At 43.3% G+C, this 24,780-nt stretch overlaps 1 long non-coding RNA gene across 6 annotated transcripts; it reads left to right on the plus strand.

Annotated features, from left to right (window-relative positions):
• The first annotated feature begins 10,952 nt into the window (after positions 1–10,952).
• Positions 10,953–14,849, plus strand: LOC110878489. 6 transcript variants are annotated; one of them, XR_002557976.2, is made up of 7 exons: positions 10,954–11,150; positions 11,257–11,429; positions 11,503–11,600; positions 12,469–12,583; positions 13,113–13,330; positions 13,422–13,684; positions 14,539–14,849. It is a non-coding gene; the product is annotated as an uncharacterized LOC110878489 (long non-coding RNA). The 6 variants fall into 6 exon arrangements; XR_002557975.2 differs by having other exon boundaries at positions 10,955–11,150; positions 13,113–13,336; XR_002557978.2 differs by having other exon boundaries at positions 10,956–11,150; positions 13,113–13,183.
• The last annotated feature ends 9,931 nt before the right edge of the window (positions 14,850–24,780 follow it).

Genomic DNA, 24,780 nt, shown 5'->3' on the forward strand with positions numbered 1-24,780 from the left:
GCTGCCAGTTCAGTATAATGTGCAGAATTCGTGCAAAACAGACCCGTAACTGAAAAGGAGTCCCGAATCGTATTCTATAATTATCATAGAATGTTTATGGGATGCGATGAGCGTGTATGCATATATATATGGAGCGAAATAAGTAGAAAGGCATAGGTAAATATTGGTGGGTGGCTGCTTGGCGAAAACTGTTCGTTTGCTCCGTTTTGTATCGGGAACTCGTTTTAAACGCGTTTCAAGTTACGTACGACTAATTAACCCACGTTTTTATAAGTTTAAGTGTACGAACATGTGTAGATAGGTATGGATGTATGTTTATAAGTATGTGAGCAAGTACGTGGTTATATGATGGTATGTATGAGAGTAGGCATGTATGAGTTTGAAAGGTGTACAAGTAGGGATGCATGTATGCATATATGTATAATGTCTCGAGTGTGCGTGATGATGTGGATATGGGTGTATGTAGATATGCATGTATTAACGTAGTGGTGTTTATATATGGGTATGTATTTATGTACATAATTAACTATGTGTGAACATAGGAAAAATGTATAAGTATGTATAAATGTCGGTACGCATATGTTTCAATGAAATTGAGTACTAATGATATTAATAGTGTGTCTGGTGAATGAAGTGTAACGCAGGAATAGCAAGGATGCCTCACCATGGATTTTATGATTAGATGGAAAATCGGGATGTAAAAGAGTTAACGGAACGGAAAGTGAACGTGAATAGATCTTGTATGTTATAATGCGTACTAATGTTATAAATTTTAATGTGGTGAGCGCAGGTGGTACGAGTCATGAGGATCTTCAAGGATTAGAGATCGAGGATCGAGTCGCAAGACAGATTGTACGGGAACGTTGGTGTTGAAATTTTAGAAAACCCATGTCATGTATTTAATTGTAAATGAGTCGGTTGATGACTTCATGTGAAAAAGTTGTGTTAAAATGAAGTTTTAATTAAGTCATGGTAATTATAAGGAAAGAAATTTTATGGTACGCGTTTCCGCTGCGACTTTAGTCATTTACGAATTAGGGTGTTAAACAACATAAGCAAACGACACACATATGACCAACTCTCAATCAAAAACTGACCGAAAACAGTTTGAAAGTTGTAAAATTTGATCAATTTAGATTTTAACTTTCAACACTTTCTAAATTTCGACCGTTAAAGAAGATGCAATTGTTTTAGGTTTCGAGAGGTTTCAGGAGGGAAAAGATCTGAGATCCAACATCGGGCAATCAAAAATAAAATAGAAATAGAATCTTTTTGGTTTATATTAAAACACACCTAAAATCTTTTTGGTATTTTTGAATATTTCAAATGTAAAGACAGAAAGCAGTAAATAAATATATACAGAGATGCAGAAGCAGTAAATAAATATTTCCAGACATTCTTTTTGTGAGTTTCGAGGGTAAGAGAATCATATCAGTGTACGGTCATGCCAAAACGCTCTTGTTGTTTAATTAGTTAATATTAAGATAAGCATCCTATAACGATTATCGGTATTGTTGTCCACTTAAGCTCAACTTATCAGATGTACTCGCGGTTAGGGGATACATTAAGGTATGATTTATACTTACCAACCGGTGTTCATCCACACACGACACATTCCCGTATCAAGGTATGCAGGAGAGTTCATCTTACTGGTGAGTATACCATTTATCATCTATTTTCAACGTATATGATGTGAGATACTCACTTATTTTTAGATGAATACAAGCCCTATGTGATTAAATCACTTATTGATGAGGAACTTGATATTCGATGCATGCAGGGCACAAGAGCAAGTCCATGAACAGGTTAGTACCATCGTACCGACAAAGAGACGAACTTGACTCCCGGATAAACTGTGATATTTTATAACTTATTGATTGGGACATGTGATTGTTTATCACTTATTGAGGTCGTATGCATCATGTATTATATACATGTTTGAATGATATGTACACGTATGTATGGTATCATGGAAGATCTAGACGTGCGTCCCCGTTGTTTTCGGTAAAAGAAACAACCATGATACCCAGATGATAAACATCATAAAGACCACGTATCTCAGAACCTCGGCAATCTATCAAACGAAATTTCGGTACCAAGACCATATGCCAATGAGCGGTTCCCACACGGCCTTCAGTCGATTTAGGTTTATATCACCCTGCACACTTTAAAATGATTTTGAGCTTACAGATACATCTTATATAGAGCTGCTTATCATTTTTCATTTTAGGTTTAAACAGGTTTGGACGGACCACTAATGTACTATCATTTTCTCTTTTGCTCGCCAGGAAACTCATTTTTGCTTTTCTATTATTTTTGTGTTTTTGAAATTTTTCGATGTTTTTGTATTTTTGAAATTTTTCAATGTTTTTGTATTTTTCGAATTTACTCCCCCTAAAATGCAAAAAATACAAGAAATTAAGAAAACACAAATAAATATTTACAAAAATGATTTTCCGATGTTGGTTTACTCAGGCTTGAGCTTAATGCCGTTTACCATTAGTAAATAGTCAAATCGTGATTTGTCAAATGCTTTGGTAAAAAGGTCGGCACGTTGGTCATCGGTGTGGACCTTAACAACATTGATAAGTCTTTTATCAAAACAATCACGTATGAAATGATATTTGATTTTGATGTGTTTGGTCTTTGAATGCTGCACAGGATTTCTGATGATCTGTAAGGCAGCAGAATTATCAACGAAAATAGAAGTAGATAGGAATTCAAAACCGTAGTCGCACATTTGTTGTTGAATCCACAGGACTTGGGAGCAACAACTTGAGGCAGCAATGTATTCAGCTTCACAGGTTGATGTAGTGACACAAGTCTGCTTCTTGCACTGCCATGTGACCAGGCGATTTCCTAAAAACTGACATCCAGCCATTGTGGATTTGCCTTTGATTTTGCAGCTACCAAAATCAGAGTCACTGAACGCGATCAAGTCCAAGCTATCATCCCTAGGGTACCAGAGACCGGTGTCCTGGCAACTCTTCAAATAGCGGAAAATCCTTTTTACAGCTGCTAGATGAGAAGCCTTTGGGTTGGCTTGATAGCGAGTGAGGAGGCACGTAGGATACATTATGTCGGGCCTCGAGGCTATGAGATACATAAGAGATCCGATCATTGCACGATAGAATGAAGAGTTTACACTTTCACCCTTCAAGTCCGGAGTAATCCCGTGATTCTGCGGAAGTGGGGTACCAATGGACGTCGCTTCAGACATCTGGAACCGGCTCAAGATGTCACCAACATATTTAATCTGATGGATGAATATCCCAGACTCCGTTTGTTGAACTTGTAGGCCCAAAAAGAAGTTCATTTCCCCCATGGCGCTCATCTCGAATTTCTCCTGCATAACACGCTCGAAGTCCCTACACAAAACATCGTTAGTTGAACTAAAAATAATATCATCTACATATACCTGAACCAACAGAAGATCTCTATCTTTTTCTTTGATGAAAAGCGTGCAATCGATAAGACCCCGGCGAAAACCATTCTCCAGCAGATAGATAGATAAGGTTGCGTACCAAGCTCTCGATGCTTGATGTAATCCGTAAAGAGCTTTGTTGAGCAACCAAACCCGATCAGGATGAATAGGATCTTCAAAACCCGGAGGCTGTTCGATATACACCTCTTCTTCGACCACACCATGTAAGAATGCAGTTTTCACGTCCATTTGGTAACCCTTGAATCCCTTGAAGGAAGCATAGGCTAAAAAAATCCGAATAGCTTCAAGACGTGCAACTGGTGCATAAACTTCGTTGTAGTCTATCCCTTCAACCTGACGAAAACCTTGAACAACTAATCTCGCCTTGTTTCGGATAACTACTCCACGGTCATCCTTCTTGCATTTGAAAACCCAACGGGTGCCAATCTTCTTGTAGTTCTCAGGTTTCTCAACCAGTTTCTAGACACCTAGCTTCTGGAATTGTTGCAGTTCCTCCTGCATAGCTTCCACCCAAGAATTATCCTTTAACGCTTCTTTCCAAGACTTTGGTTCTTCTTGTGAAAATAACACGCGAAAGACCAATCATTCTGCAAACCCGATTCTCTGATCGCTGCATACAAGCCAGTGTTGTTATTGTTTCTCAACTGATTCCTCATCTGCACGCCACTATGAACATTACCAATGATGTTTAGTTGAGGATGGGTATTATGAATTCTCGTTTCTGGATTATCTGGAACTGGAACATTTATGCCCAGATTGTTAAAGTTAAGATAACAACCAAATCAATACCCTGAACTGGCGAAGATGATGATGCAGTAGCTTCAGCTGTTTTAGGGCAGTCCTTAGGGGGTGTAGCCTCAGAAGTACCATGCACAACTGTTGCAGGAGCTTCTTGGTCTGCATCGAGAAATTCATCATCCTATGAAGATTCGTTCAATTCAGTAGCATCATGAAAATCCTCATTCTCGAGAGCATTATTGTTAACTGATGATGATTCTTGATTGTTGACAATAATTGGATGAACCAACGGTGAATCTGTTACGTTGTCACTCTCGAAAAACATTTGTGCTGCAGCATCTACTACTTCTTCAATATTTATCGAATTGGAAAAGTCATTGATGAAACAATGGTTAACCGGAAGAGGTTAACTCACTGGTCCCGTCAAGTAGGGTTAATCCCTTCTTCCCGAGGATCGCTGGCTGGATCGTCCGCTGGTTGATCTCCTGCACAAGGAAAACAAGCCGTGACTCGTAACAAGGAGGATGGGGTGGGGGTGCTCCTTGTTACCACTCTCCAGCGTGAGAATCAGTAATTTGCTTGGGAAGCAAAGTGTGATAGTAGTAGTAGTGAGGGAGTTGTGAAGAGATACCTTAAACCTGGTTTGGGGTTGGTATTTATAGCCGAGGAGTGGAGGAGGGGACAGACTGACGACGTGCCGCCCTTATGCAGGTGTGTCAGGCTTGTCGGTTGTGGGGGTGAAGCCACGTCCTACTGCAGTGTCAGTCTGTTGCTTACGTATGGACTGACAGGCGACTGCCAGTGGTGCCACTTGCTCTGTGGTGTCAGTCCCACTTACCTTATGGGCAAGATGCGGTGCCGCGCCGCATCGCTGCCTGCGGTAATTTCTGTTGTTCCCGCGTTCTCACTCTGGCTAAGTTTACAGGATGCGGTGCCAGGCCGCATCTCCACTTGTGGTGACTGTTGATGTTGTCTAGATCCCTTGTATTGATGAAAATGTTCACAGGATGCGGTGCGAGGCCGTATCGCTATGCGTACACCCATTTTCATACACCAGGTAAGGAGATATTCATAGGATGCGGTGCTAGGCCCCATCGCTTATGCCTATCTTTATTTTCCCATCATCTGACAGATTGGATTCAACGTCTGTGTTCGCGCATGCCCGCACGGACAAAGATAAGTTCTTGCTGGTGGGGGTTTTTGATAAGGGTAATGGTCACTCGCGGTCGTGCTGACGCGAGATCTGGGACCATACCCCTTCAAGTCCCCCAGTCTAGTGTTGCTCCCTTATGCAAGTTGCATGTGGGAGGAGTACTAGACTATGGTGTCTAGAAGGTAGTTCGTAGTTTGGAGAAGATTCTAGGCCATGTAGATGGCTCCTGCTTCTAGAAAATCAAGCCGGGGATCCGGTAGAGTCATGTGACGTCTCTTCCGTACCGGTGAGCAAGTTTCGTCTGATGCGAAATTCTCAGCCTAGGGTTTTGATCTGGTAGTATGGTCTACCTTTTTCTGATGTCATCAGGGTTGGGTGCCACCTGTTGGGGTGTCGAATCAACCTCTGAGATCGTGACTGAGGATGTCGGCAGGGTTTCGAACCAACCTTTGAGACGGTGACGGAAGATGTCCGTAACTGCAACTCTAGTTGTAACCTTTACGGTAGCTGATGCAATGCTGTAAGTGCTTTGCTCAAGCTCTATGTTCAGCAACTGGACATGCAACGATGATCCCTACTTTGTGGGGTGTTCATGTTCTTCCAGTTAGCTCTCAAGTAACCGCATGTCCTTTGCGGTTACCTCGTTCCTTTGCATTGTTGGCCATGTTTGGTCTAACAACATGGGGTACTTGCGCCATTGTTGGCCGTGTTTGGTCGAACAATGTGAATCTGGATAATGGTCAAATAAACATGGTCATAGGCATGGTTGTGCCCACCATTGTTTATTCTATCCAGCTCATAAGTGGGCAAACAAAGTCATAAGCAGACTTGTTACCACTGTTCCTTGGCTTGTTGCTCAAGGAGATCCCCTTAGATGATTGGGAATCTCGTCCGCACTTGTTCTGTAGCCACTTTCCTTCACGCTTCAATGGGAAGCAGTTTTCCTTGAAGTAGCTTCGTTCATCTGTGTGATGATTTAGTCGTGGCTCTTCCGTAGCTACCGATCGCGAAGCTGGAGGTGCAACCGCAGTGACTCATGAGTGTCTGCGGCTTTCTAACAAAAGACTCACTTTAAATGAGTATTTTGCTTGGATGCGGCTCTTGAAGGATCAGGAGTCAGGGTTGCTGATGTGCGGTCGCGCATCATACTTATCCTTTTCCTTAACGAGAATCTGTTTGCGCGCCCTCTGTGGTTGTGAACCGGACACGAGGGATTTGAAGCTTGAAGACGTTTGAAGGAGTGCGGTTGGCTTCATCCTGAGAAGCGGTTTTCGCAGTCCAAAGAGCAACGCTGGTTCTGAGCATCTGACACACCTGTGCAGGCTCGTGTGTGTCATCTCCGCATATTCCACGTGTGCTCGTGGGTATATGAGGATATTAGTTATACCCCTTTACATAATGCAGAGAGATATATATTCTTGCCTTTTTTAGGGGTATGTAAAAAACGACATGCGGTATGGGTTATGGTAAGGTATACCAGAGAAACCGCATGCCGCTTATATTTGGATAATGTTGTCGCTTTTTTGTTGCATAGGTGGCTGAATGCACGTGTGAGTTGGTGAAAGTTGGTAGGATTTCCTGGCATGTGTTGAAACGAAAGGACGTTTGCACTGTCCAAGGTCATAAATGCACTGTAGCAGGAGTGTAAAAGTCTCTTTTATCAGGCGCGTGGGTGGCCACTCGCGCGTGGTAACCGTCAGCGGAACCGTCGCTGAACACGTGGCGTCGCATAACACACCCTTTTCAAACGTGATGATTCGGTTACTGACTTGCATTAATTGCGATGAGTATATAAGGGGAAACCGTTTGTGGTTTCCCCTCACTTGTTCAAAATTTCCAAAAAATTTCCGGTGAGAGAAAGAGAGTGTCCTTCGTCTTCTCCGATAATCTTGTGTGATATTCCAGTGAGGTGTCTGAGTTTTTGAACTCATCTTCTAGATTCTGTCTTTGTTATTTCGATGGCTGAACTATCAAATCCACACAATGTTGAGGGTGAAAACCCAGATCCTCCATCGCCGGCGGCGGCCGAAGAGGAAGAAGAAGGTAGTGGTGCCCCCGGCGGGGGTCTACCAGTGTTGAAGTGGTCGAAGGGTCAGTTTGATACCCTGATGACCAGTATTCAGATGCCCCAGGAGTATGGGGCTATCCACCCACAGGAAGGTGACACTGGTGCCGATGCTCTGGCGGGTTACGTGGGCTGACTTTTTTCTTGACGGCAATCTTCGACTGCCGTTAACAGTATTTGTTGCTGAGGTTTTGGAGTGGTACATGATCCACATTTCTCAGCTGAGCCCTTTCGGGATGATCCGGGTTAGGAACTTTGAGTACACTTTTCGTGCTCTTGGTATGGGACCTGTTGTCGGTGACTTCCGGCGATTCTATCAGCTGACGGTGCATACCGGTTTTTTCTCTTTTAGTCAACAATATGGGAGCCCTAAACTGATGACCCCACCCAAGGGCATCACAAAGTGGAAGACGAAGTTCTTTTATATCAAGGCTGCCGCAGTCGTTGCGAATATGACGTTTCGGAATGTGACCGAGACGATCATATCGGAGACCATTGTTGTTCCCAATGCTAAGACGGTGGAGTGGTTCTCCAGGTTGCGGACCATTGAGTTTGAGAAACTGACCAACTCGAAGTTGTGGGTGCTGCGCATGATGTTGACTAGGATGAATAGGAAGGCGAAGCCCGTTGTGCGGGAGAAAAGTGGTGGTAAGTACTTTTCCTCTTATGCGGTTTTTCTTACTCCCTTATGCATTATTGATTTGTAAGTGTACTATCAGAGGATGCTGCCCTGTGGAGGATGTTTGCTCCGGACTTCGAGGGCAAGGTTGAGACAGTTGCTTGTGCGGATGGTGAGGATGGGTTTAATGTCACCATCCGTGACAACTTTCGGGTGCCTAAGGAGGTGGCGTTGTCGGTTGAGTTACCGCAAGGCAAAGGTATAATGTAAACTGTACCTTTGTTTGTTTCTGCAAAGAACTTTGCCTTACTCATCGGCTTTATTTGAACATAGGTGATCTTGGTGCTTTGGGAGACCTTGACGCGAAGGGTGTTCCCAAAAAGCAGGTGGTGAAAAGTGTGTGGTTTCGCCAGAGGAAAAAATATGAGCCTGCTGTTGTTCCTCCTTTGGTGCCGCAGGCGGCAGGTATCTCTTGTTCTCGTTTCTGCAGATACACCGATTACATGGTAGTGTCTGACACCCTTGAGGGGTTGGGTGTTCCAGGTGGTGATGCGGCTGCAGGTGGATCCTCTGCGGGTTCCAAGCCTGCTGATGAGAAGAGGAAGAGAGAAACAGAGGAGAAGGCTGCTGGTGCCAGTGAGAAGAAGCATCCGCGGTTGCAAACGAAATGGACAACTGGTGTCTCGCAGACGAAACCTGCGGTTGGGGCTGGTAAGTGACTTATAGCCTTACAAGTGTTTGTCATTGGACTTATAATTGATAGTTATTTTTGCTTTGTTCGCAGAACCGCAAGATGAAGGTTTCTCCTTGTTTGATACTTCTCCTTCCGCTACGCATGACGCGGCTGCGGATGCGGGGGTGGACAAAGCGTTTACAATAAAGCCCTCTTCTAAAGTGGTTACAGAGCCTTGAGTGCAAGTAGAGGATGTTGGGAAGAAGACCCCGGAGCAAATCTTTGATACGGTGGATTCTTCTGATAATCTGATCTTTCTGGGGGATCTTGGGAACTTTAAGTTTGCTACTGCTGAAAAGCAAAAGTCCCCTGCTGCCGAGAAGGCTTCCAGTTCTGCTCCTGGGGGTGCGGGTGTTGAAGAGCCCTCCATTCAGCCTGATGAGTCTGAACTGGAGTTCTATTACCGCACCTACACGGAAGACCGGAGTATGAACTATCACCGACCCCGTTGGAATGTTATGCAAGGGGATGATATTTCCACTGATCCCTCCGCATGCAGGGATATTTTGAGTGGTTTGGCACTCCTTTTGAGGTCTTTCGTGCCCGCGGCCTGTCTCGTGAGCAACGGATCAACCAACTCTCGTCCATGCTTGTCGGGAGTTCCATAATGGCAAATGCCATTATGGAAGACTACAAGGTGCTGGGGCGCAAGGATGAGGAAACTGCTCGCTTGCGGTCTGAGGCTGAAGAGTTGGTGAAAGCTGCTCGTGAGGGTGCAGAGTAGCTCAAAAGGGAGAAGGCTGCCTTTGAGCAGTATAAGCAGACTGAGGAGTGGGCTACAACTGCCGGCCTTAAACAGGTTCGTACTCTCGCCAAACTGCTTTCTGATGAGCGCAAGAGTTGCAAAGAATCGCTTTCTAATGAGCGCAAGAGTTGGAAAGAATCTTGGTCCAAACAGAATGAAAAGTTGTTTCGTGTTCGTCAGGAGCTGACTAACGTCGAGGCAGCAAATGCTGCTTTGGTCAAGGAGAAAGCCACAGCTGAGGCGGTTGCCCAAGAGGCCAAGGTGGCGGAGGCCCGCGCTGCCAAGGCTCTTGAAGAGGCAAATGTGGACCGCACCAATCTGAACAAAACTGTTGAGGTCCTCCAGGTATGAGTTGCTTTTGCTCTTTAACTTGTACCTTTGTTTCACGAGGATGATTGATTATCTTTATATACTTGTTTTTTCTTTGTTGAAAGGCTGAAGTGCAGAACCGTGTGACCATTCTTGCGGAGGTTACTGCCCGCGCGGCCGAAGTTGAAGCGCGGGCAAGGGAGGCTGCCGAGGGTAGAGATAGCCTGGTGTCTTCATTTGATCAGCTTAAGGCAGATCACGATTGGATGCGTGATCACGGTATTGGGCATGTAAGTATCTGGTGCCTTTGCTTTTGTTTAGATTTGCCTGTGATAACCTGATTGCTTGTGTTTTACAAATTGTTGGAGCCATTCTCGACGCACCTGAGAACGCAACTGCTGTAGAGGAGATTAAGCAGCGCGCGCGGGAGGCTGGTTTTAAAGTTGGCTACAACCGATGTATCAGCCATATGAACCTTTCATCTCAAGGCAAATTTACCGATGAAAGGTCTGGTTCCATGGCGTGGATACTGAAGCGCGTCTTGCTGTCGCTGTTGCGGCGTACAACGACCTGTCCATTTCCGCCCTTGAGGAAGTTGAGAAATGCTTAGAGGCGGAAGATTATGTGGACCGCTTGCGGTCGTTGTATGGTGATCCTGAAGAGGAAGAGGAGGAAGAGACTGCTGGTGACACGAGTGGTGCGGGTACCAATGGTACAAAGAAGGACTAGGTTGGCCTGCGTGCCCTTTTTTGTTTCCTCAATGTAAATGTTAGAACTTTATGTAAATCTCTTGCACACCGCGTAGGTGTAGAAAATTTTTGAATACAAAGTTTAACTATTTTGTTCAATTTGTACAAGTGTTTTTACTACTTGCATGTTTGAACGTATCTGTACTACTTTATAATACATATAGGAAGGACTTCTTAAAGTCCATAAAAATTCCCTTAAAACACCCCTAAAGCATGCAGTACAAGTCTTTTAAACACTATAAAATATCACTTTCCACTTATACCCTTATTAACTCAAACAGAAACACAAAGATAATGATCCTACCGTCCATCACTATCATGATGCTATCCTACCGTCCATTAACTCCACACGGATCATGATCCGCGCATTCACTTTTGAAAGCTGTCATACAATTACAATCCCCAAATCTCATTTCAAAATTCAAATCCACAGCTCCCTTCCCTTTTCATTCTCTCTCCGATTTTAGATCTGGATTTGCTTTGTCTTTGCCTTGCGTTCACCATAAGCCACTACTCCATGGCTGTTCGAGCCTGTGTGAATCAGGAGAACACAAAAGACGAAAACCGTTTTGCACTGCCGTTCAATTACCTCGGGTATTTGGTTCATACATCCACCAATAATTTCACAATTTTTCAATGATTTCATTAATATGTTTAACTAAATCATTTTCAATTTTTGTGTATCCGATTTGAATTACAGCATCCTTCGTGTCCGTACGTCGGCGAAGCAATTAGAAACCCTAGCTGGTGTCACGTGTCACCAGCATCAAAGTAAGAGGAATTCATCATCATATGTTCATGTATTTTCATATTATGAGGTTAATTGTGTGTTCGAAATCGTGAACAAAGTCTCCTGAATTACATAACTCGCAGGTTCAATTCTTTTTTGCTGCTACTTTTGCTATTGTTTCTGACCGTCATCAAATAACAAGAGTCTACTGTGTAGAATTTCAGTGAATTTTGGGATGCAAGATGTGATTTGAAGAAGACAACAAGAGTATGTAGTTCATGCAATCTTTAGGGTTTATCTGGAGATTTTATGAGGTAAGAGACACAATTTCAGCTTTAATTATAGTGATTTATATGTTGTATTGTTTGTATGTTGTTTGATTAAACCGTTTTAATGTTTAAACTATTTAAGTACAACGTTAGGTTATTACTAGGATTGAACAAAGAAAATATTCAAAATTTAAGAATTATGAAACTGTATTTTGAGATATTTACAAAAATAAGATATAGTGATACAAGATAAGTGGAGAAAAGAATCTTTGGGCTTATAAAATTGTGACACGTGACATAACTAGCTGCTTATTTATTTATTTTTGTTTTTTGAACGACCTATGAAAACCCGATCACCCTGGTAAACCCAATGGCAAAAGGCCACCCACGCCCGTGAACGCAGACGGCGCTGGTGACCCGCCCCGCCACCATTCCAAAGGAAACTCACCGCCGGAAGGCTCACTGTGTTAAAACCCTTGGCTCAATCCAAAGCAATTTTGCTCCCGCCGAGACTCGAACTCATCACCTCCACTTTGAAAGGTCATGAGGCTGCCAATTTACCATAAGGTCATTGTTAGTTACTTATTTAATAGGTGTGGAATTACTCTGAACTGAAGAATTTGAAAGAAGAATAGGGTTATAAACAAATGTATATTCTGTTCATATGCTTGGTATTCCTTTTGATTTCTTGAATATTTTATTTATTTCTTGTCACATTGCTTAATTGTAAGTTGAATTCGTTTTATAGTACTATGTTCATCTTGGAGTGAAACTAATAAGTTTTTTCATTCTCATAATTCGATACCACATGTTCATCTTCGACCAAACGAATTATATTGTTACTGTACTATTTTATCATTTCTGTACTCTTTTGGTGAAAAGCTAATTGTAAGGTTTAATGTTGCATGATAAGGTACAATCATATGCACAACAAAGGGGCCAAGGGATGCGTAATATCAGACAACGGTTCAGTATGTGATGCAATTACGCCAATTTGCATCTTTTGGTGTGGCACTGTAACTTATGAGGTTAGACCCTTTTGACTTATTGCTACGGCTTAATGCAAAATTTTCTGACCCGACCTGTTATCACTTGACCTGTTTGACTTAGTGATGGTAATGTTTTAAATCTATTGCTTTTTGCTCTGCTGTCTTTTCATGCTGTTATCACATAATTTTAAGACGATAACAGTACATGTTTTTATATTATTATATTAGCAACATTTTTCTTATTCTATTATCCGAAAATTAAGCGTATTCTGGATCTTATTATAAATACATCAAGAACGCATCTTTAGTAATTGTTTTGTGTATCTGAACTGTCTAAGGCATCCTTACAACGTTAGTTGTGTCTTCGGTTTGACTTTTTTGTGTCAAAGCTTGACTTTAATATTGTGTATGCGTGTTTGCATGTGGTCACTATGTGATGTATTTACCAACACGCAAAGAGACAGAAGCCATATGGATGTTTAAATATGGTCACTGTATGATGTTTCTAATTAAGATAAAACAAAATATATGTATTTCTGTCAAATTAAAAATAAGCTATTTGTTGTAGGTGTTTGCAAAATGCAAAGAGAGACAGAAGCCATACGAAGAATTGAAGCATTGCACAGTGTTCTTAAAGAGGTTAACCCTCTGTTTCATGGTTTTATAAGAATTTGCTTGATAAAGAACTTGGTGGAGGACTATTCGTAGTGGCATTTTATCAAAAAAATGTGTTGGATGAAAAAAAAAACAAACAAAACATTTTTTCTTACATACAATGACAAAAAGGTGAAAGTAAGTTACATATTGGTTTAATAGATTTCCGTTATACTTATTTTATTTGCTTTATTCTGTTTCATTGGTGTTTTATTCCTTATAGGCCAAACGGGCCTATTCAAGCATTCCCACATGCCAGATGGATCTCCTGATGTGTATGTTCACCCTATGATGCGTCCTTGCCATTTAACGCCCATTTCTCTCAATTTGCACCCAGCCAGTTGGGTCAACAGCAGCGATTCAGTCACGGGCGGTCAATGGGTGCTCGTGGTGGTGAATGGAATCATGTTAAGGTCCAGCCCCCACTTTCCAATTACAGCTCAGCGGGTCAACGTTCCCACGGAAGCAACAACAATGCGCCATGGGGTACATTAAACAACCTTCCTTATTTCTTTTTTTAGTTGTTTTTTGCTTCATGCCAATGTTAAGATGAATGGGAAAATACGGGTCAAAATTGGCACTTTTTGGTACCCTTGTTTGGGTCTGATTGACCTGGAACACTTTTTGTCCTTTGGTTTGTAAATAATTACGTCTCAAATGTGATTACAAAAATTGTATTATCTTGATGGTAACGGAAAAAAAATTATGAGGGTTTATGTATTATATATTTTTTTATCAACCTTATCATATTAGTGAAGTACATGATGGTCCCTGTGGTTGACCAGAAGTTTGGATTTGGTCCCTAGCTTCTCAAAAGCACACGAACGGTCCCTGTGGTTTGTTTGCACGATGTAACACATTGAGTCCCTACACGAGTACTTTGTAACACATTTAGGTCCTTGCTTAGACATGCTAAAACCTTATATTTGTTAGTTGGAGACCAAATGTGTTACAAAATGCAAAACGCAGGGACCATCCGTGTAGTTTTGAAAAACTAGGGACCGTGTCTAAAATTTTAGTTAACTACAGGGATCATCTGTGTACTTTACTCTAATTAGCAATAATTTTACTTATTAAATTATGTGCAAACACTTGAGAATTAAAAATATAGTTTAGACTTTTGGCCCATTTAACATGTTTTACCTTTTAGCTAAGTTTCTTTTTTCTTTTTTACCCAGTTCTCTTGGATAATTTATAGAATAAAATGATGTAGAGGTTTTACCCATATGACCCATTTCTTTTAAGCTACTTATGACCCGTTAGAGATAAAACGTAACCCAGGTGGACCTACTTATAAGAGTCAAAACTGTCTGATGTGAAGTTTCTGTTCTTTGTTGTAGGGCGTAGGGGCAACCATCCGATAGCGACCAATATTATACCATCTTCACATGGTGGAAACAAATATGGATGGATTGCATGATGGTTACAGTTTGAAATTTTATATAGAAAATATGGACTGTAAGGAAGGAATGTTGTGATGATAGCTGGTAGTTGAAGTATGACTTATGATGTGCATTCATAGTGATTTTTTTTATTTAATACTTATGAAACTGGCTTCCTTCTATTTCTTCATTTGTTGCTATTTTTATTTCTTCTTTTGTGGGATGTCGAAAACAAGTAGGCGTAAAAGGGTTTGTTCATTTTTGTTTAATCTAATTGTTTTATTTGTGAAAAATGCCCAATGACCACTTTGATTTTACATATTCTTGTATATTGATAACTGCCAACAAATGCATTTAGTTTTTTTTTCCATTTTCTCTTCTCTCGATTGTTTAATTTCTCTCTATATTCACTTTGATTTGTTTAACCTGCTAATTCTCTGCCAGCAAGAAATGTTAATTTCATTACCCCACATCAATAACTGAAGCCATTTTGTGTGTGTGTGTATATATATATATATATATTAAAAAAACCCTTCATATTTACATTAAACCGAGTCAATTTCTTTTGATACTTGAAGTAGGGGTGAGCAAGTTTAGGTCCGGACCGAAAATAACCGAGAACCGAACCGAAAATATACCCAACCCGACCCGAACCCAAGTACCTAGGTACTTAGATCGGTTCCAATTTTTCTTATAAAATAGGGTCGGGTCGGGTCGGTTCTCGGTTCTTTTCATGGTGAAACCCGACTTGTACCTATGGACCGGAACCGACCCTATATTTAGGGTAGTGAATCGGTTCTGTATTTTATGTTTGATCGGTTCTTGGGTCAGGTCGGGTAATAGTCGGGTCGGGTCGGGTTTTTACTTTTGCTCACCCCTAACTTGAAGTTACAACAATTTTAAAAGGTTGAAAATTTTAAACCTTTCATATTTACATTAAACCGAGTCAATTTGTAAACCGAGTCAATTTGTTTTGATACATGAAGAAGCAGTCGAGGAATTGTGCACCAACAAGACCACTAAAGCATGGATCGGTGCATGTAGAAATGCCATTTGCGGACATCAAAAAGGGGCTGAGATCTGCCAAACTTTTGAATCTGAGTTGAAAATGTTTCATAGTCAAGATGATCTTACTAAATAAAGGGTGACAACTAAGGGAGGTCTACTCATGTTTTTCCATATCCTGAGCTCACTTTCTATCGCCTCCTTTGCTGCATCAGCCATCTTTAAAGCTTCAACAAGTTCAGCCTCAATATCCTTAGTTTCTTCCATGCGCCTCTCCAGAGTTTCTGAAGTGTTAGTCTCTCTTTTTTCTTAATTGTTTCTACCGAGTCAACTCAGCCTCAATGTATACATGTTTAATTAATCTAGATATTACTTGCGTATGGTTGTGCTTTTGTTGGCTTGGCGCAGTTCGGTTTGTTTAGATCCTTTTAAAACTCTTTAAATCCCCATGATCGGTTTTGAAGTACCTTAGCCGAAAATTTAGATTTTAGTTATGACCCAACTGAACTGAACCTTCTCATGCACACCCTTAGAATTACTAACAAGTGAGGTGTTTTCCGTTGCATCGTGAATTTGGTTTTGGTTATGGCTCAAAACCGAACCACCCCGTACATAGCCCTAAACTCACCAACTTAAGTGATATGTTTCCCGCCGCATCGCGCGGGTAAACGACTAGTATGAGTTAATGTTTATTGTGAATAGCACTAAGTCTGAATGTGCCTTTTGCATATCTAGGTGATATGCAAGTATGAAGGACTCTACTGGCTGTAAAGCGCGGTTGAGTATACTCTATACTTTTGTCGTATGAGCATTAGTCAATTCCTGTTTTTATCCCGTTAGGGTTTAGGAATTGTGTAGGCTTTGCGAAACCCGTATGTGCGTATCCAGCCAGATAGACATTTGATGTTTTGCCTTTGCTGGCCTATTACAATATTTGTGTGTGGTCACCACTTTGTGTGGGTATCGCGAATGAAGATTTTGCCAATCTGTTTTTGCGGATACCGCAAAGTGGAACACGCATTTGTAATAGTAGTAATAAACAATATTGCATTGAATCGTTTATTTATTTATTTGCAAATGGCCTGCGGCCCGATAGGTTACATGGAAAATGTAAAAACATGGCTTACATGTAACAGCGTCGAAGCTGTTGTGCGTTCCATGTGCGTGCGATAGGTTCGCCCTCTAACGTTTGTAGTTTATACGCGCCTTTTCCCAGGACCTCTTGAATGAGGTAGGGTCCTTCCCACTTGGGGGCGAGTTTCCCTGGGCGCTCAGCGTTAGATGCTTCGTTATCGCGATGGACGTAGTCTCCCAGGTTAAAAGTACAAACGCGGACGCGTGAGTTGTAGTACTTTTCAAGCTTGGTTTTGTACTTGGCCTCGTTGATGGCAGCGTTTTCACGCCTTTCTTCTAGGAGGTCCAAGTCAAGCCTGCGTTCCTCACTGTTGTCTATCTTGCTGATAGCCAACATTCGGGGTGAGGGGAGACCTACTTTCACAGGGATCACCGCTTCCGAGCCATAGACCAGGCTGAAGGGTGTCTCACCGTGACTTATTTTTGGGCTTGTCCTGTGAGCCCATAAGATACTTGGGAGTTCATCGACCCAGCCGCGTCTGGCTATTCCCAACCGTGCTTTGATGCCTTCGACTAAACTTTTATAGATACTTCCGACTTGGCCATTCCCTTGTGGATGCGCCACTGAGGAGAATATGTGTTCAATGTGTAGTTCCTTTAGCCATTTTTGAAAGTTGTCGGCAGCAAAGTTGGTGCCATTGTAGGTAACGATGCACATCGTTAGACCAAAACGGCAGATGATATGTTCCCAGACGAATTTCCTCGTTATCATAGCGGTGGTTGAGGCGAGTGGTTTTGCCTCTACCCATTTTGTGAAGTAATCAACAGCCACTATGACAAATTTCACCGCACCTGGTGCATCTGGAAATGGTCCCACCACATCGATTGCCATTTTTGGAATGGCCATGCGGTAGTGACGGGGATCAGTTTGTTCTTGGGGCGCAAGGTTTTAGGAGCGTGCCGCTGACAATTGAAACACTTGCGCAAGACTTTGACCGCAGCCAGGTGCATGCCGGGCCAGTAGTACCCGACGTTCATAATCTTGGCCACCACCATGCGTGGGCCCGCGTGTATGCCACAGATTCCCTCGTGTATCTCTCTGATAAGGTATATGGCATCTTGGGGGTCGACGCATCGTAGGAGTGGCCCCAGGTATGATTTACGGTATAAGATACCATCTCCCATTTGATAATGGCACGCTTTGTCTTGCAACTTACGTGCCTCTGCCTTGCTTTCGGGAGTAACACCTGATTGCAAGTATGCAATGATTGGTGTCATCCAGGATGTTGTACCGTACTGGATGACATTGACCTGGCGCAGGGGTACTGAGGGATTTTGCGGAATCTCGATGCGTGTCTCCTTTGCCAGGTGTTGGAAACTGGTGGATGCAAGTTTTGAAAGTGCATCTGCGGGTTTGTTTTCACTTCTGTTGATATGGCGAATATTGAAGGAAGTGAATTTTGATTTCAGTTGTAAGGCTTGTTCGAGGTAGAGTATCATGATAACCCCTTTTGCGGCATAGTCGCCGCGTACCTGCCCTGCAACTAATAATGAGTCGACGTGTGCTTCCAAATGTTGGACGCTGAGTTTGATTGCTAGACGTAGCCCTGCCAGTAGAGCCTCATACTCTGCCTCGCTATTTGTGCTTTTTAAATCGAGGCAGATTGCATAGGTAAGCTCTTGGCCATCGGGGCTGACGAGTCGTAGACCCGCACCTGCACCATCCTCGTTGGATGCACAATCGGTATATAGTGCCCAGGTTTCTGAGGAGGATGGTGGTGGTGTAGGGTTTTGTTCTTCTTCGCATTCCTGGATGCGATTTTCCGGTACTTCGGCAACGAAATCAACCAGAACTTGGCCTTTGATTGCGGGGCGCGACTTATAGTTTAGCGTGTGTGCGCCCAGCTCAATTGCCCATTTTGCTAATCTCCCAGAGATGTCGGATTTTGATAGGATCGGGCCGATCCTATAGTTGGTTAACACCGTGATGACGTGGTTTGCAAAGTAACGTCGTAACCGTCTCGATGCGTGCATTAGTGCCAGTACCAACTTCTCCATGATGGAGTATCTTGTCTCTGGGTCGTTGAGCATTTTGTTGATATAGTAGACGGGTGTTTGAACTCCCTCTCGCTCCACTATGAGTACCGCACCAACCGCGTTGTCTGCGGCAGATAGGTACAAGATAAGTGGTTCTTTCTTGCGTGGTGCGATTAGAGTTGGGAGTTGTATCCAACACTCTTTCATCTCCCGGAAAGTGCTTTCGGCCTTTGCGGTCCATTGGAATTGCTCCTTTTTTAAGCAGTTCCGCAGGGTTTTGATGAAAGGATAAGACTTAGCTGCATGATTGGCTAAGAATCTATTCAGTGCGGCTAGCCTGCCGGCTAGTCGTTGCATTTCTTTCATCGTGGAAGGCGATGGCATGCGCTCGATCGCCTGAACTTTTTCCGGGTTCACCCTGAATCCATCTTTGGTTACGATGAATCCAATGAACTTGCCTTCCTCCATTCCAAACGAGCATTTCCCTGGATTGAGCTTCATATTGACGCTTCGTAGAGTTTGGAATGTTCTTTCAATATCGGTGAGCATGATATCCTCCTCCATGCTCATGACTACCAGGTCGTCCATATAGATTTCGACACTTTTGCTGATCTGACCGCGAAAAGTGTCGTTCATCAACTTTTGATAGGTTGTACCCGCGTTGCGCAACCCGAACGGCATTTTTGTATAACACTAATTCCCGGTAGGCGTGCGGAATGCCGTTTTATCTTCGTCCTTGATTGTCATCTGTACCTGGTGATAGCCTTTATAACAATCGAGGAAACACTTCCATCGAAATGGTGCAAGGTTATCGACTTTCTCGTCGATCTCCGGAAGTGCGTAACAATCCTTAGGGCAAGCTTTGTTGAGAACTTTATAATCGACGCACATGCGCCAGCCCCCGGTTGGTTTTTCTACCATGACTAGGTTGGATAACCAAGTCTGGTACTTGACTTCCCGCAGGATGCCTGCGGAGAGTAGTTCTTGGACCTGCTCATGATCGCCTCGTTCTTTGCGGATCCAAGGTGGCGTTGGCCTTGGATCACCGGCTTGATACCAGGCAAGGTATTCAAGAAATGTTGCGTAATTTCGCGTGGCACCCCTGTCATGTCTGCGGGTGTCCACGCAAAAATATCCTGGTTCCTGAAGAGGAGCTGCTTCAGGCGCGCTTTGATGCTGTGGGACAAGGCGTGGCCCAACGTGACCGTTTGTTCTGGGTGCCTTGCGTTAAGAACCCATTTTTCTGGTTGGGTGTTGGGGGTAGGCCTTGCTATCTTGGTCGGACGCAGCTCGTCCGACGACATGACCTCTCTGCGAGCGTAGATTATCGCGACCCCCATTTCGGTTGGGAAACCGACAGCAGAGTGGGGTACGGACGTAATCATGTTGAAGTCACCTTGGGACTCCCTCCCGAGAAGCACATCGTATTTGGAGGTGTGAGGTAAAACCATGAAGTTTACCTCCTCCGTTCGTGTGTACCTTCCGTTGGTGAGGCGCACAGGAAAAGTGATATGGCCCAGGGGGAATACGGTTTCCCCCGCAAATCCGGCCAAAGGGTAGTCTACCGGCTGCAACCAATCTTTGTCTTCTTGATCGAATTGGTTGAAGCACTGCTCGTAAATGATGTCAGATGTACTGCCCGGGTCGATAGTGAGCCAGGTAGCCTGTGATAACGACGGCGCGCCTGTCGCGTGGTCCGCCTCGGACTTTTGGAAATACCACTTTCTCGTCTTTCCAGTCATTGTCCAGTCTTCTTGCCGCCTTGCGCAGCTTTCCTCGTCCTCCGTTGATCATGTGGGTTGAGGCCACGTACATGGTCCTCTTACCCGTGGAGGTGCCCTCGTTGTGGGGGGTGATGCGCTTGGTTTGTTTTTACGCGGCTGGAAGCAGATGTTGCAGCTTCCCCTCTTTTAGCTCTCGCTTAATCTCCTGAAGGTGCCGTCCTTCTTTTTCACGAACAACACTGGAGCTCCCCAAGGCGAAGAGCTAGGACGAATAAAGCCCTTATCCAAGAGCTCTTGTAGTTGCTTTGACAGTTCTTCCAGCTCGGTTGGAGCTAAATGATACGGTGCGCGAGCTATAGGTGCTGCTCCAGGTGCTAGTTCAATCTGGAATTCGACCTGGTGATGAGGCGGTAGACCAGGTAAATCTTCAGGAAACACTTGAGGAAAATCACGTACAACTGGGATATCCTCTATTCTTTTCTCTTTCGTTGATGCATCAGTAACTAGTGCCAAAATGGCAGTGTGACCCTTTCGCAAACATTTCTGAGCCTTTAGGAAGGAGATGATGTCAACCACAGCACCACTTTTGTCGCCTTGAACTTCGAGAGGTTCTTTACCAGAACGGGGAATACGAATGATCTTTTCTTTACATAGGATCTCTGCTTGCTGCTTGGATAACCAATCCATACCAACGACGATGTCGAAACTACCCAGAACTATAGGAATGAGGTCGATGGAGAAAGCTTGACCAGCGAGGATAAGATTACAACCCTGAACTATGTGTGTGGCCTCTAGATTTTTACCATTAGCTAACTCTACTACATGTTTGGTGTTTAATGGAGTTGGTGCACGTTTTAACATTTGGCTGGCTTTCAAAGACACATAACTAGTATCCGCACCCGAATCAAACAATACAGTAACATAAAAGTCGTCAAGAAGAAACTTACCCATGACTACGTTGGGATCATTCCTGGCATCACCCTGCCCCAGCACAAATGCACGACCCCTAGCGCCGTTGTTCCCATCACTGTTGTTTCCCCCATTATTGTTGTTCCCATTGCCTTGGTTATTGTTGTTGTTGTTGTTCTGGTTTTGGTTCAACTGAGGGTAGTGTCTTTTGAAGTGACCTTCAGCGCCACAATTAAAACATCCCTTGTTGCCCTGTTGCCGATTCTGCTGTGCTTGCTGCTGCTGCTGATTCTGATTCGCAGGTCGTGGGCTCCTACAATCGTTGGCCTCATGACCCATCTTGAGGCATCTCTGACAGCGACCCTTGTTGCACTGGCCACTGTGGTGTCTGTTACAGTTGTTACACTTTGGAAGGTTCCCTCAATATCCACCCTGCCTGTGATTGCCCGAAGATTGCTGACCAGGGCTCTGATAGTTGTCAGTCTTTCGTTGCTGAACCTAAGACTGAACTGAAGCTGATCCCTTGCTGGAATCTCCCTCCCATTTTCTCTTGTTGTCACTGGGGGTAGTAAGAGTAGTAGAAGTGGTAACGGTAGCAGTAGCGCTGACGCGCTTAGGCAGCCTGTCTTGTTCCACTGCCTGATCCGTGAGGCGATGAGCAAGGTGTTGAATAGCCTGGATATTGTCAAGATTAGCCGATGTCACATGGCTCTGAATTTCTGGTGCCAACCCTTTGAGATACAACTCAATACGTCTAATAGGAGGGTCCACCATAGTTGGACACAGAACGGCCAGCTCGTTTGACCTTTTAGTATAAGCCTCGATCTCCGACCCTGTCATTTTCAAATTGAAGAACTCCACCTCTAACTTGTGGATGTCGTCTCGTGAGCAATACTCTCGCTTAATCAGCTCTTTGAAATCATTCCAGGGAATGGCGTTAGCAGCTGCCAATCCCAAAAGTTGAACTTGCGCATTCCACCAAGTCAGCGCAATTCCTTCCAGTGTGCTAGTGGCGTATTTCACCCTGCGAGCCTCAGGGCATTCACACATCTCAAATACCGACTCGAGCTTTTCGAACCAATGGAGGAGTCCAACCGCTCCTTCAGTGCCACTAAACGTGCTAGGACGACAGACCATGAAGTTCTTGAAAGTGCAAACAGGTTGCTGAGCGGGTTGACCTAATGTAAGAATAGGACAAGGTTAAACACAAGAGTTGGTTTAGGAATGTAGGATCTAAAGATCCTAGTATGAGTTACGACTGCAGGGTATACCTCCCGCGTTTGCAGCTGCAAGTGCCGCAGCAACTTGTTCGTTGATAAGAGCCGTCAACTGGGCTTGAGTTAAGTTAATACGTCCGGCCATTGATCTTCACATCAAAGGCAACATAAGTGAGAAAGGTTCGCGAATAGTGCGATGACAGAAGAGTGTAAGCACACAAGTGTTCTCAAGCAATAACAAATAGTGAGCAATGTAATCTAAGCGTACCATGAGCAAAGTTCTATGTAATTCTAGCATGTAGGCAATAAACATAAACCTTATTACCTAGGATGTTGAGTCTTGCACGTGGAGCGAGGCGTCGTTGTGGATCGTTGAGCACTGTATTGGTTATAGTCTGGTTTTAATAAAAACATTTTCCCCATATTAAAACCAAGTTCTCTATAACCAATGGCTCTGATACCAATCTGTCACACCCCCAAAATCCACACGCGGAGTATCACCGCTTGGAGGCGTGACTGACCAGGATCAAGCCACCAATCATATAGAACAACGTAAATAGTAAAAGTAGTTGTCATTTAACCAAACCAATCCATATGAAAGGTGTTCAAAACATAAGTGTAATAACAAAGTTTAGCGGAAGCAATTGAGTAAAAGCCCAACATAAATAAAGTATGCAAAGTCATAATGTTTAATCAAGCATTCACGATCCTTGTCCACAACGACCGCGCCTCCCTGTGCAAGCTCCATGTATACCTAACGACCTGCAAGGCATGTAACAGAGAGTCAACAACTAGTTGAGCGAGTTCACAGAAAGTAAGTGCGTAATAGTAAGTTCGTTTGTAACGTGTGGCTCTACTGGGCCGATAGTATGTTCTATTGGTGGGGGCTTCCCATGTTGCATATACACTAGACTATTTGTAACCATAAGTGTTCTCCTTAACCCGAGAACAGTAATACGTACAAAGTTTACGTAGGTTTTACGTAAGTGTCCTTCACAACCGAGGACAGGGGTACGCGGGGGTTTACGTAGGTTTTACGTAAGTGCCTGACACAACCGAGGCAGTAGTGAGTATAAGTTCACGTAGGTTTTACGTGAGTGTCCTTCGCAACCTGAGGACAGTGAGAAGTACAAGTATACGTAGGTTTTACGTATGTGTCCTGCACAACCGAGGACGATGGTAGATAGTCTAGTAACAGTGTAAGTACAAATCTATTCAATCTCATTCCTTCAATCCCATTCCTAAACCCCGGGAATCCCATGCCTTGGTAAGAGTGTGAACTCACCTTGGTTTGCTCGGTATGCTAAGTTATGTGCTCACGTTAATCAATCAAGTCCTAAAGTACGCACGTGTATATGATCAGTTTAAGTTCGTAACAATCTTGCACACAAAGCTAACGTCACATAGTGTGTTTGGCAGTTAAATCATCATGTAACACACAAGCAGTTAATCACATTCATGCAACTCTAGTTTTACATTAAAGGCTTTCTCAGTTTGTTTTAACTCAGTTACTCAACAGTCTTGGTAATTTTAACGGTGTTAATCAGGATCAGGAATAGTATCCATAATAGAGCTAACACATTTAATGTAGTCACTGTGTCATAATAGAGCTAAATCACTTAACAACTTAATACAATAGATAAAACTCAGACCACTCATGTTTAAATCCATTATTTCGGATCATGTATAAACAATACAAAGTCGGACCATTCTTAACATGGGAAATTCGGACTAGTCTAGTATATTATTCAATTGTTCGGATCATGTAATAGCACTAAAGGTCGGACTATGTTAGGCATCACAAAAATTCGGACAACTCTCCCTTAAACAAAGTTGGACCCAATCCATCCAACCTGAAACTCGGAACCCCTCACCCTTGAAAAGTCGGACAAGGCCTCCCCCCTTCAAAACTCGGACAGGGGTTTCCCCTTACAAAAGTCGGACAGGGGTTTCCCCCTTACAAAAGTCGGACAGGGGCTTCCCCCTTACAAAAGTCGGACAGGGGCTTCATACATAAAATTCGGACCAGGGTTTGCTTTATAAAACTCGGACCCCTTGCATCATTAAAAGGTCGGACTCCTTGTGTTAAATAAAAGTTGGACATTATCACACACTTGAAAAATCGGACTATATTATGCATAAAGAGGTCGGACTATACTAACATCATTATGCGAACATTCAATCTTCATTGGAACAGTTACGTTTCTACAATCATTCCCAGGCAATGTAACAGT

This window comes from Helianthus annuus, chromosome 9 (genome assembly GCF_002127325.2).
Source record: "Helianthus annuus cultivar XRQ/B chromosome 9, HanXRQr2.0-SUNRISE, whole genome shotgun sequence".
NCBI classification, from domain to species: Eukaryota; Viridiplantae; Streptophyta; class Magnoliopsida; order Asterales; family Asteraceae; genus Helianthus; species Helianthus annuus.